The 11,726-nt window shown below is 41.5% G+C and overlaps 1 long non-coding RNA gene across 1 annotated transcript; it reads right to left on the reverse strand.

Annotated features, from left to right (window-relative positions):
- Nucleotides 1-9,079: 9,079 nt before the first annotated feature.
- Nucleotides 9,080-10,964, reverse strand: LOC130163733 (uncharacterized). The gene is made up of 3 exons (XR_008826513.1): nucleotides 10,875-10,964; nucleotides 9,312-9,373; nucleotides 9,080-9,219 (listed from the first exon to the last, which is right to left on the reverse strand). It is a non-coding gene; the product is annotated as an uncharacterized LOC130163733 (long non-coding RNA).
- Between the last annotated feature and the right edge of the window lie 762 nt (nucleotides 10,965-11,726).

Below are 11,726 nucleotides of genomic sequence, written 5' to 3' on the forward strand. Positions count from 1 at the left end.
TTTCATATTGTTTTGTGTGTAAAATCGCTGCAGTGAACACAACTGTGCTGTCAAGTGCACAGAGCCACTGGAGACACCAATTGAATAATTAAATTTCCATTTTCTAACCTTATCCCAGGGTGTGTGATGGGCTACCAATGATTGTTGCATTTTTGGCAAGGTGTGGATCGATCAGCCTGATCTCTGTAAACATATGAATACCGTGGTGACACTCATGCGTAATGCTGCATGATGGATGCTCTGGCACTGCTAGAGGACTATGTGAATGGAAGAGTTAGAAGGGAACAAGTTGTTGGGACCACAATGATTTCCCATGATGATGACTGGCTAAGAAGCCGGTTAAGATTCCCTACAGCGGTGCTAGATCTATGTGCTGAACTGGCTCCAGCATTGGACAGACCAACCAGACAGAGCCGCACTATCCCAGTACAAATACAAGTACAGTTCTTACCACTCTGGGGGTTTTGTTCCCAGTGGGAATTAGCAGACATGACAGTATACTGTATGTTTGATATGAACACTATATAATGTTTACCTGTCTGTCTAAAGCCCCTTTTGGTTATACTATAATTCTGATAAATTCTATCCCAGGTCTGGGATATGGCAGCCTCCCTGAGTTCAATAATGCCTGCAGTTGTGGATGGGATTATTAAAATGAGTAGTGGATACATCAAGTTCCCTTTCACTGTGGGAGAACAGGCCCATGTCAAAAGTAAATCTGCAGCAATTTCCAGTTTCTCAAATATAATCAGCGTGATTCACTGCTCTCATATTGTTATGTTTATGCAAATAGAAAGCACGTGCATTGAGTTAATGTCCAAGTCATATGTGACTCTAACTGACAGATGTGGTAGCAGCTGGCTCAACACAACTCTTTTATCCTGGCACACAGCAGTCTAGGCAATACACTTCAAGCAGTTGTGTGTGTGATAATATAAAATATTATAGTAATTGTTATTCAAGCCTGATGTACAGTTACTCTAACCTGAAGGTGACAGTGCCCCCCCTGTTGCCCCACTCTGTTGCAGAACGTGCCATTTGCCTCCTGAAATGATTGATCAACAGGGTCATTTACATGCATTGGCATTCATGAAGTGCTTCGCATTGACCATTTATGGTCAAGTGGGCGTATGGATGGCGGGATATGACGCTGATCCACATGCGCACATCTCCAAGTTGATTGTGATTTTCAAAGGGAACATTTTCTGCAGGTGTGTGCGCACAGTTTTATAAACCAGATTCCTTTTTTTGCATATACCATTTTCAGCTTTTGTGCGCACATTCCTACGCACTGTTTATAAATGAGGCCTCAGGTCTGTCCTGGGATGCCCTGTCGACTGGGTGGGTGACAGGAGGATGATGGCTAATCTATTATTATTGTTGGAGAACAACAATAATTAACTTAAAATAACTGTAAAATTATTTATCTGCTATTTTTTGGTCGTGGGTTTTTATGTTTGAATATCTGATTCTACATATTATATTACCTTTTTTTTTGTACTGTCCACTTTGCTACTGTAACACAACACATTTCCTCACCGTGCTACCAATAAAGGACTATCTTATCTTATCTCATCTTATCCTCTACGATCTCGGCATTAAGCCAGCAAAAATCGGTGCAGATCCTCAAGTCTCCTCACTTTTTCCAGACCAGAACCAGCAGCGAAGCATCTCACTTAATGACTTGCTGATGATGCCTTTCAACTCCATCTCAGACAGCACCTCTCTCAGTTTATGGTAGTAAGCAGGAGGGAGTGTCAGGTATAAGAAGCTTAGGACCCAAAATGCAGACAGACAGAAAAGTGGTTTGGTTGGGAAAAAGGTGATTTAATAAAGAAATCAACAAGGAGGGAAACAGGACAAAGACAGGAAGTAAAATGACTACGAGTTACACAAGGAACTCTACTTCAAAATAAAACAGGAAATTAAACAATGAGTGAGGTGGATATGATGGACAGCCTCTTTCCCTACAGTCCAGCTTGTCTTTGGAGAAGACATCTGACCTTCTAGGTTGTTGTCTGCCAATTCACAGACCTTCAGCTCCTGCAAGGGGGCAGAGGTGGTATCTGAGCCGGTCAGTTGCCCGACCAGCCTGTGAGATGGGGAGGTCCTCTACAGTGACACATTAGAAGACATCTGTCACTCTTGCATTGTGGCACATTGCCACAGGTCTCTGTTGGGTTGAGGATCTTCATCGGGACCAAGATCTCCCCCACATGGGTGCCACAACTCGTGCGACAATGATGTGTTTAGGGGCTGAATGGGAAGAGGTGGGCTCCATGACGACAGTGCTCCCGGGTGACACAGGAACACGGTTGTATTAGCACCTCTCGGTTTATGATAGTGAGCAGGAGGGACACGGCGCTAGAGTAGCTGGCAGGGGGCTTCCCTTCCAGCCACCTGATACCCCACACCAGACACTATTGCCGGTGAGCAAGAGTGACGGCTTCACAGTATCAGCCTTCAGGACCAGACCAATGGGTAATGCAACAGGTGAAACTGCTCACTGCTGGTGACTTTAATGGCATAATGATAAATCCTCTTCCACAAACATATCAAATCCACAGTCACCTACTGTCCTTAATAATCTATGCACAGACGCTGCTAGATATATACACTCTATTCACATCCTCATAATTTATACTCCAGGCTTAATTATTTTTTATCCTCAAACAGTTTTTACACTTAGTCTATAGGGCACCTTTACTATCATCTTATCGGACTCCAACTTGGAGATTCAATACATCATTTCTGAACAGTGACCCTTTTTGTGCCTTTGTGCGGAACAATCTATCATGATTTTGGCTTGATAATAAAAAACTCCCCAGTGTCTCCTGCAATGATCTACAGCCAAAGCCACTTTACATAAGATCCCTTATCACCAGACACACCAGAAGGATGTCAGTGAGAGAAATAAGAAAAATCTTCATAAAGAGGTCACTAGATTAGAACAATTACATAATGATTCGCATCTCAAAGCGCTGGAAGCTTCAAAAACCAAACTTAACATGGATCATACTGATCACATTTAGAAACTACTACTTTTCACTAAACATAAGTTCTATTAATAATAATGATAATAAATAATAATATAAGGACACCATGTGGCAATGTCTCATGATCCATTGACTATTAATAGCACATGTAGCGATTTTTGTAAATCCCTCTATAGCTCAGAGAGAGAGCCCTGCAGAGGGTCGTCAAAACCTTCCCTTCTGCCTTCCCTGGAAGACATCTCCAGCTCTGGGTGCCTCAGCAGAGCCAGAAAAATAATTAAGGACCCCTTCCATCCTGGACACCACCTGTTCAACCTCCTGCCCTCTGGCAGGCGGTACAGGTGCATCAAACAGCGGGCTACCAGTCTTAAGAACAGCTTCTTTCCCTGGGCCACCAGAACTCTTAATTCCATATATGTACACACGATATGAGGATTGCTGTCATCTGCTTGTATAATATTTAATGTAAATAAGAGTTTGCTCAGCAGAGCACTACTTAATTTCTTTTCAAGTATTAAATATATCTTAACTGCAATATTGTTTCTGAGTGCTGATGTCGTCTGTTTTCACTGATCAGGAGCAGCACTCTGCATTTCGTTGTATATTTTGTACAATGACAAAAAAGGCTTTCTATTCTATTCCGACATTGCCTCTTACTTAAATAAAATTTAATTCCCTACTATTGCTGAATGCGACCTGTACGGACCAGGATGGGTTTAATCCAAGATCAAACCAATTCTTACGCTTGCTAATGATATTTGCAAAGGTAATATCCCACCCTCTTCAAAATATCCTTCCATTACCTTCTTAAAAAATTCCAAGATTCTCCTGGATTGTTAGTCCCACTTAATGTGGATTATAAAGTTGTTGCTGAAGTGTTAGCTCACAGATTTGAAAACATGCCTTCCCAAAAACATTAAATCCAGATCAGACAGAATTTGTGAAATCACGGTAAGGCACCAATACCTGTGTTCGTTGCGCACTTCATGTCATGGCGCAGTGTCTCTGGTGTAACAGCATGATGCTTGACAGGTGTCATGTTTTCCAGAGCTATAAACACTGTAGAGAGACCTGACAGCAGGAAAGGGGGTGAAAATTAGCAAGTTCACCCAGGTGTTGTGTTTTAAAATCAATGCTGATCAGAGCAGGAGCTGACATCTACTGCAGAGTCTTTTAACCCAGGTGTCAATGCTGATTGAACCCTTTTCCATTGCTGACAAAAGCCTGATGTTAGAGGGTCTTAGCGGGTTTTTTAACCAGCGGAAAAGGGGCTTAAGTGGCACCAGTGTTCTGATATGCCTGAGTTATGACTTGAAAGGAAGGGATGTGACACACACATTATGTCAATCGGCTGGCAGGTAAACATACAAAAACACGAACAACTAAAATTCAACATGTATAAAATCTGAATTTTGGAACTTTTCTTATTTTTGAAATATGATGTGAACATTAAATAATTAGACAACTGATTTTGGAAGCGCTATCATACCCAACAATTCTGAATGCACAACTATTGGTTGCTTACAGAAGGAAGTTTCATGTGTTTCCCTCCCTGCATGTGTTGACATTGAGCACACTACAACATTACTTTTTTTTTGTACAGTTCCCTCTAATTTTCTCAGAAACAGACAGCTACAGTACTCAACATTTAGTGTTTGAATTGTAGCAGACAGCTGCTGAGCTGAGCCTGTCTCTGGTTTTCAAACTGAAAAACTGTGACAGCTTGGTAAGAAATTGAGTGTTAGTTCACTTACAGTCCAGTCAAAACTGTTTTTGATGATTTTTGAGGTGAGAAAGAGACTATGTAAAAAGAGCAAAGTCTCTACAGGAGGGATGGAACACCAATCTTCCAAAGTATATCCCCTTACTTGGTTATTGAGGTGAAGAGGGTTGAAAAACATGTCCGTCCAAAATCTCCCATTAGGTGTTCAACTGGGTTAAGAGCTGGTGACCACAGAGGCTGTAGTATATGATTCAAGTCCAACCATTCATCGACCCTCTGCCCTGTGTGGAGGCATCTGCATATGTGTTTCTCCACTCATTTATTCATGTTTTCCTTTCATTTCTTCCCCTGCTGTCTATACATAAAGAGTAAAATAAAATACAAATAGAAAAATATACATGTAGAACTGAGGAATGTGCAGTGCATTAATTAAAGTTAAACTTTTAATCTGCAACTTTTCCACGTTAAAATGTCTAAAAACAACTAGACTTATGTTCTATTTGTTGTTGAGTTATGTTCTTAGATTATCCCAAATGTTTCCATCAATTCTAAGACCGAGGTTCATAAGTTATCAGAGAAACAATCAGAACAAAGGTTAGCATCAATCTCAGCTCCATCTCTTCCCTGACGCCTCTGTCCTCCGCATAGTGTTGGTGAAACTGTTATTTTTTGGTTTTGTGTTCGTTTTGTTTTTCTTCTGTATCTGTGTGGCAGGAGGCATGGCTGATCACTCTCTCTCTCTCTCGTTCTCTGGCAGTAAGGCTCACCTGGATTCAATCTTATGCAATCACGTAAAAAAGGCCGCCAGTCTCCGAGTCTGCCTCAGTTGGTCCAGAAAACTAAATCACAAACAATAAACACTGACTTTAAATGTGAAACTGCTTTATTCAGTGTTTTCAACGGTTAGAATCACCGGGTCTGTTTGATTTCCTGAACCTCTGACACTAAAGGAATCCAAACTGGGAGGAGCTTACTGTAATGGTGGTAAAGACGACAACTGCCATGATCCAATGCTACTTCATGACGTCACACAACACCGTCTTTTCTTATTGTTTTGATTGAGACCCCTAAAAGCAGAAGTTATAGACTGTGCATTTAATAAGTGCCACAGACACTCACTTATCATCAAAAATGATGCTGCAGGCATTAATGAAAGTAAAGGTAACTGTTACTATGTTATGAAGTAAAATCAATGGCAATGAAACAAAAATGAATCAGAAACTGTACAGACAGACTAATCTAAATGGAAATATGACAAAAAACAGGATAGGACAATGATTTACAGTATGACAGTATGTCAATATTACACACAAATACAATCATGCTCGATCTAAGACATGTCTGAAAGACATATTTTCTGTAAACAAACAACACCACAGCAGGTAGTCAACTATGATCAAGTACACACACACACACTGGGGCAGCCCACTTGCGACAGTGTGTAGGTGTGCTAAATATCCAGAAAATTGGAAGCAGTTGTCCTGCATCCACTGTAAACACAAACACAATGCACAGTGTTTACAGTGAAGAGCAAGTGGAGTCAGGATGTGCAGCTTTCCTAGTGCTGCAGTGTTACCACAAGAGGAAACCCCACGTTTGTTGTTTGTTTGCTGTGTGTGTGTGTGTGTGTGTGTTTGTACTGCTATATTTGTGAGGACCATGATGGGTTTTTAACCTTTCGAGTGAGGACAATTTTTGAAAGTGAGGACATTTAGGCCGGTCCTCACTAGATTTTCATTGCAATAGCCTCCAGAGGCTGTAAACATGCTTCTCTCAAAGTTTCAGAGAGGTACCCAGAGAAGTGCAAAACTGAGAAAAAGTACACTCTGTACACACACACTGGTCGTACTGAATACACTCTCTATCGCCCCCTATTTTTTTTTTTTTTTTAATTATTGCAACACAAAGTCTTAAACTAAAGGAATGACAGTTTTCAAGTGCTTTTTGGTAAGAAGAAGGTACATTCTTATAAACAGGACACTTTGCCTTGTTATGACTGATTTCTGTTAGTGGGATTCTAAAGAGAGACTGCATGAGATCAGTGTAGGTCTGAGGAGAAAAGTAGCCTTCATTATAAATAGCTCTAATTATTAATTGAGCTCACCTCAGCATAATATCCTCACACCTAGTCAGTCAAGCCTCCCACACCCTGCTGTGCTTGCATGGGCTGTCTCACAGTCATACAGCAGTTAACAAAATGGCAAAGAAAACTGGTGCTGCCAGTTACATCTTAGTTTTAGTGATTGTGATTGATAACTTGGCCTGAAAAAAAAGCCAGATGACTTTTTTTGCTCCACTCCCTCTCTCCATGACTGTTTGCTAGCTGTGCAAAAGCCAAGTCAAGAAATGTATAGAGTTCTTTTTTATAAACATTTAAAAATCTACATTGCCTTCTTTGTCATTTATGGAGCCACCCCAAGTGAGACGACCATGGACTGAAACCGAAAAGATTGCAGTAAAAAAGCACCTCGAAGGTTTATGGCAGAGAGACGAGTACCTGGCAAACAAGATTGTGTACGGGCACTACAGGCAGAGAAAACCCTTGGTGGAAGGACCTGGAAGAACGTAAAGGATTACGTTTACAACAGAATTGTGACCTTAAATAGGAGAGCAGCTACAAGAAAGCTTAAGATGCCAGGCTGAGATGCAAAGATCTGTATATACTATATATATTAATATTATTATTATTAAATATAACAGAAAGGGACCCAATAGCACCCACTTGAAAAAGTCCTCATTAAGGTGGGAATTGGAGTTAGGGGGCCACCTAGTGTTGAAGTGCCATATCCATTTGTCTCTAAGTATAGCAGAAAGGGTGGTCCTCACTCCCAGTGTGAATTGTTCTGGTCCTCACTTTGATGCCTGTACTGGAATGTGTGTGTGTCTGAGAGAGAGCGAGAGAGACAAGACAGGGTATGTAACAGAGGTGTGGGTTGTGTCCTACTGGATTAGTCATGTTATTGTTTCTGCCTCTAGACTTTGCAGCCTTGTGTCGTCCCACAGGTCTCTCAGCTCCCTGTTCTGAGCAGACACTGCTACTTTTTATTTATTAACAAGACCGGACAGAGGGGGCAAGCTTAACACTGTGGAGTGTCTGATAAACACAGATGTTTTATGAACTGGTAGCTTCATGTCTATGTGTCCGTTTTTTAAATTTCAGTTGTAACTGTGAACCTGTTAAGCTCTACCTTTCAGCACTTACCCACAAGACTCGCCCAAGGACACAAATATTGTCCTGTCTATCTGTTGTGTTGTTGTGTTTGCACAACAGTGTTCTGATATCGGTTAGACTAAAAGAAACAAACAAAGAAACAAAAAGAGCGAGCGAGCTGACCTGTACTTTTTCTTAACAAGTTCCTCATCGAGCATCATATTATTTTCGTACAACAGCCCCCCCTAAACCTAACAACTAGTTCTACAGCCTAAACATTTTTAGCATTTTTTTATTTTCATTTTTTTATTTGATGAAATACGCTTGTACCTCTTTGGGCCTTGAACAGTTATTTAAAAGAAAAAGAAGTTAAGAGGAAAAATTCCTTTTTTTTGTAAAAAGGTCAGTAGTCCAAAATAATGGGAGTCACTGGTTTTATCCTTAACCTTGCACTTTATAAGTTCACATGTTTTTTATTGTAAAATCTACATTTGAAAAGTAACAAGAACTGTATCTGTCAGATAAATCTAGTAGAGTAAAATACAACGATATCTGCTTCTGAATTATAGTGGAGTTGAAAAAATAAGTAGTAAAAACGTTAATATGGAGGTAAAGTACAAGTACGAGAAAACTGTATGTCTTTAGGCTTTCTTGGCATGTCTTTTAGGCACCCCAGGGTGACATGGACGGTACTTTGAGGACCCCTGCCTCAGAGTCAGTGAATCCAACCCTCTGAATATTTAGTGTCTGCCAGGGTTTTTACAGACTTTTGGGCGGTTTACTTCCAGCAGGCTACCGTGGTTGGTCTGAATAAGGAGGTCATGGCTTTTTATGTATGTTCCAGAGGCATTGTGGGGCAGCAGTGCGATCTGGGAGAGCCACTGAAGTGAAGCAGCAGCTGCCAGTGACTCACTGAGACCTGATCTAAAAGTCTGATATATATTGTCCCTCTGCAGGCCTTAGACACACCATTACAAATGTATCCCCTCACAACCTCCCTCTCACTGCATGCTGTGAAAAGTCATAAATAATACCCAGATGTTCTATCAAAGTTGTATGAAAGTTAAATTACAGTGGATATGGTAATTGCTGCAGTGAGGAGACGGGGCACCTATCTCTTCATGGCAATAGAAGTAGGATTTGTTACAGCTTTGTGAATTTAGAGTTGGACCGAGGAGCAGACATAGAGAAGCTGGAGGTGGTTTAAGGTGTTTTAATGTTAAATGGGTGAGCAAAGGGGAAGCTGGTGACTGGAGTGGGCTGGTGGAGGAATGGTGGAGACCGGCTTGAGATGAATGCAGGGTGGTGGTGTGGGTAACATGGTGTCGCTTGAGGCAGGCACTGGGATTCTGAACACAAGAAGACACAGGAAAGTCAAAGAGCCCGAGAAGAAAAACAGATCAACACTGGTAAGTTAACTCTAGAACCAAACGTATGTTACCGCTTAGTAGACTGTAACAACCTGGCTATAAGTGGGGGGTAGCCAGCGTTCCTGAACTGGAGCTTGATGATTAGATGAGTCGCAGGTGTGGAGTGAAGCCAGCAGCATGGAGTGAGAAGCCACGCCCACACACATTTACACAGACAGAAGTGGAGGAGGAGACACAAGGAAGAACAAGGAAACAAGCAGAAACACAAGGGAGATAAACTAGGGTAACAGCAGAGCTGTATCACAGACAATAGGAACTGATGAGAGTTAAAGCATGAAACTAAGCATGGACAGAACCTGAAGTATGCAGAAACATAATGTCCTGAATAAATTAAACCAGAGCCTGAGGTGAGAATAGCTGACATTTATCACTATGGAGACCAATCACTTTCAAGCTTTGAGTGACTACAACCAAACTGCATAACTGTTACTGGATCTGTCCTTGGATTTATCAGAGCATGTGTCACTTGAAAGTAATTAATTAAATTTAAATCATATAAAATAGTAAAATTGATAGCGTCTAAGAAATGTACGCAGGTAGCACTGCGATACATATCACTATTGTCCCTTTAAGTATTTTATATATATTAATTTCACATGAACTAAGATTCCATTACATAAAAAAGAAAGGTACTCCTTTACTACCTGGGTTTTGCACGTTTACAGGGATGTTTACAGCTGCACTATTGTCAACTTAGCTCATTGTCTCTAGATTTAGAGACTTTTTTCAAACAGACTGGGTATGAACCTTGTTTATGACTGGACATTATAGAGGCCGACCTTACTTAGTGCTACATCTCTTGTTACAAGCAGTTTACTGAGCTGCTCTGGTTTACCAGTTGCTAGGGAACTGCAGGGAGGAGGAGGAGTGCTTCCAATACACTGAGTCTCACCTCCATTACAGAAAATAAACTGTAATGTAAATTTCATCATATGTATCAATATTACTAAAGGAGGCAGGGGATTAACAAAATATAAGACACTAGATTGATTCCAAAATATTGATACGCTTGATATTATGTTTTGTTTTTAAATATCAATTTTAGTGTCAATACGATAGGAACCAGTTTTAGTTTCTCTCTATTATGTTGGACTCGTAGTAGAGCTATCTGTGCAAACAATGCTACATTGTCATGAGCACTGTGACGGTCCCTGCCTAGCAGGGCCTGTTTGGTGTTTTCTCCACTTTTTTGTCATGGCTCACGAGCCGGGTCATGTCAAAGTGGGGGCTTTTGTCTGTCGGTCAGGAACGACCTCCCGTTGCTGTCGTGTCGCCGCCATTGGAAGCCGGTGGGTTAACATTTGAATCATAAACAACATTTACAATATCATTTATCCAAATTTCATAATTCAAAATACTAATAAAAAATACATCCATTATGTTACAAATGCCATGATTCAAAATACATTCATTTACGTTGCAGCAATGTACTTCTGCACAATTCATTCATTGCAGGACCCTTAGCTTTCATTTTGGAGAACCCAGGCATATTTAGCAACCGAACGCTAACCACGTCTATTAAAATGAATGGCGCGGCTAGGCTAATGCTAAATGCTACAAACAATTGGACTCACCAGTCTCCTTGCAAGTTACACGCTCACTCATTGCAGATTTCCGCACGGCAAGTTCGGCCCGGCAAGAGGCTCCTAAAGTTAACACATCGCTTAACAATCGGCCATCATAACAATGAGAAAGCAGCGGAAAATTATAATTTTACCCAACCTGTAGCTCGTCTCTCCTGCAGATTCCCCACCTCTTACAGAGACTGAACATCGCGGCTCTATACATAAACGTGGTTGGTCGCGCCATCCCACGTGACCCCGTGACGTCACTGAACCGCGTCACTGTGATTGGCCCAGAGGGACCACGCGAGAACCGGGGCTAACTCCGCGAGATTTTGAACTGACTAACAAAGAGAGGAAGAACCTGTCACCTGGTTTACAACAGCAAAAAGAGTTGCTTATGTTACAGCTTGAGCACGATAAAATGAAACATACGGTAGAAGTGGAGAAGCAGCTGGCAGTTGAAAGGCTGCGCTCGCAGACTGAACAGGCGAAGTTGTCATTGGAGCAGTATAGGCTTGATTTACTTAAAGCTGGTAAATTGCCGGCTCGCGATGATGGGGAGGAGGAGAGTTCCGCTGGTTCTGGTCCCGCTGAGGGATGCTTTGATATCTTGGGTAACCTGAGGTTGTTGCCGAAGTTTAATGAGAAGGATCCGGAGACATTTTTCGCTTTGTTTGAGCGGGTGGCGGACACAATGAGGTGGCCGGATTCTACTCACACATTAATGCTGCAGTGCGCATTAACTGGGAGAGTGCAGGAGGCCTATTCGTCATTGTCTGCTGCTGACAGTCAGAGCTATTCCATCGTTAAATCTACTGTGTTGAAAGCTTATGAGCTGGTCCCTGAAACTTACTGTCAACG

The sequence above is a fragment of the Seriola aureovittata genome, chromosome 22 (genome assembly GCF_021018895.1).
Source record: "Seriola aureovittata isolate HTS-2021-v1 ecotype China chromosome 22, ASM2101889v1, whole genome shotgun sequence".
Lineage (NCBI taxonomy): Eukaryota > Metazoa > Chordata > Actinopteri > Carangiformes > Carangidae > Seriola > Seriola aureovittata.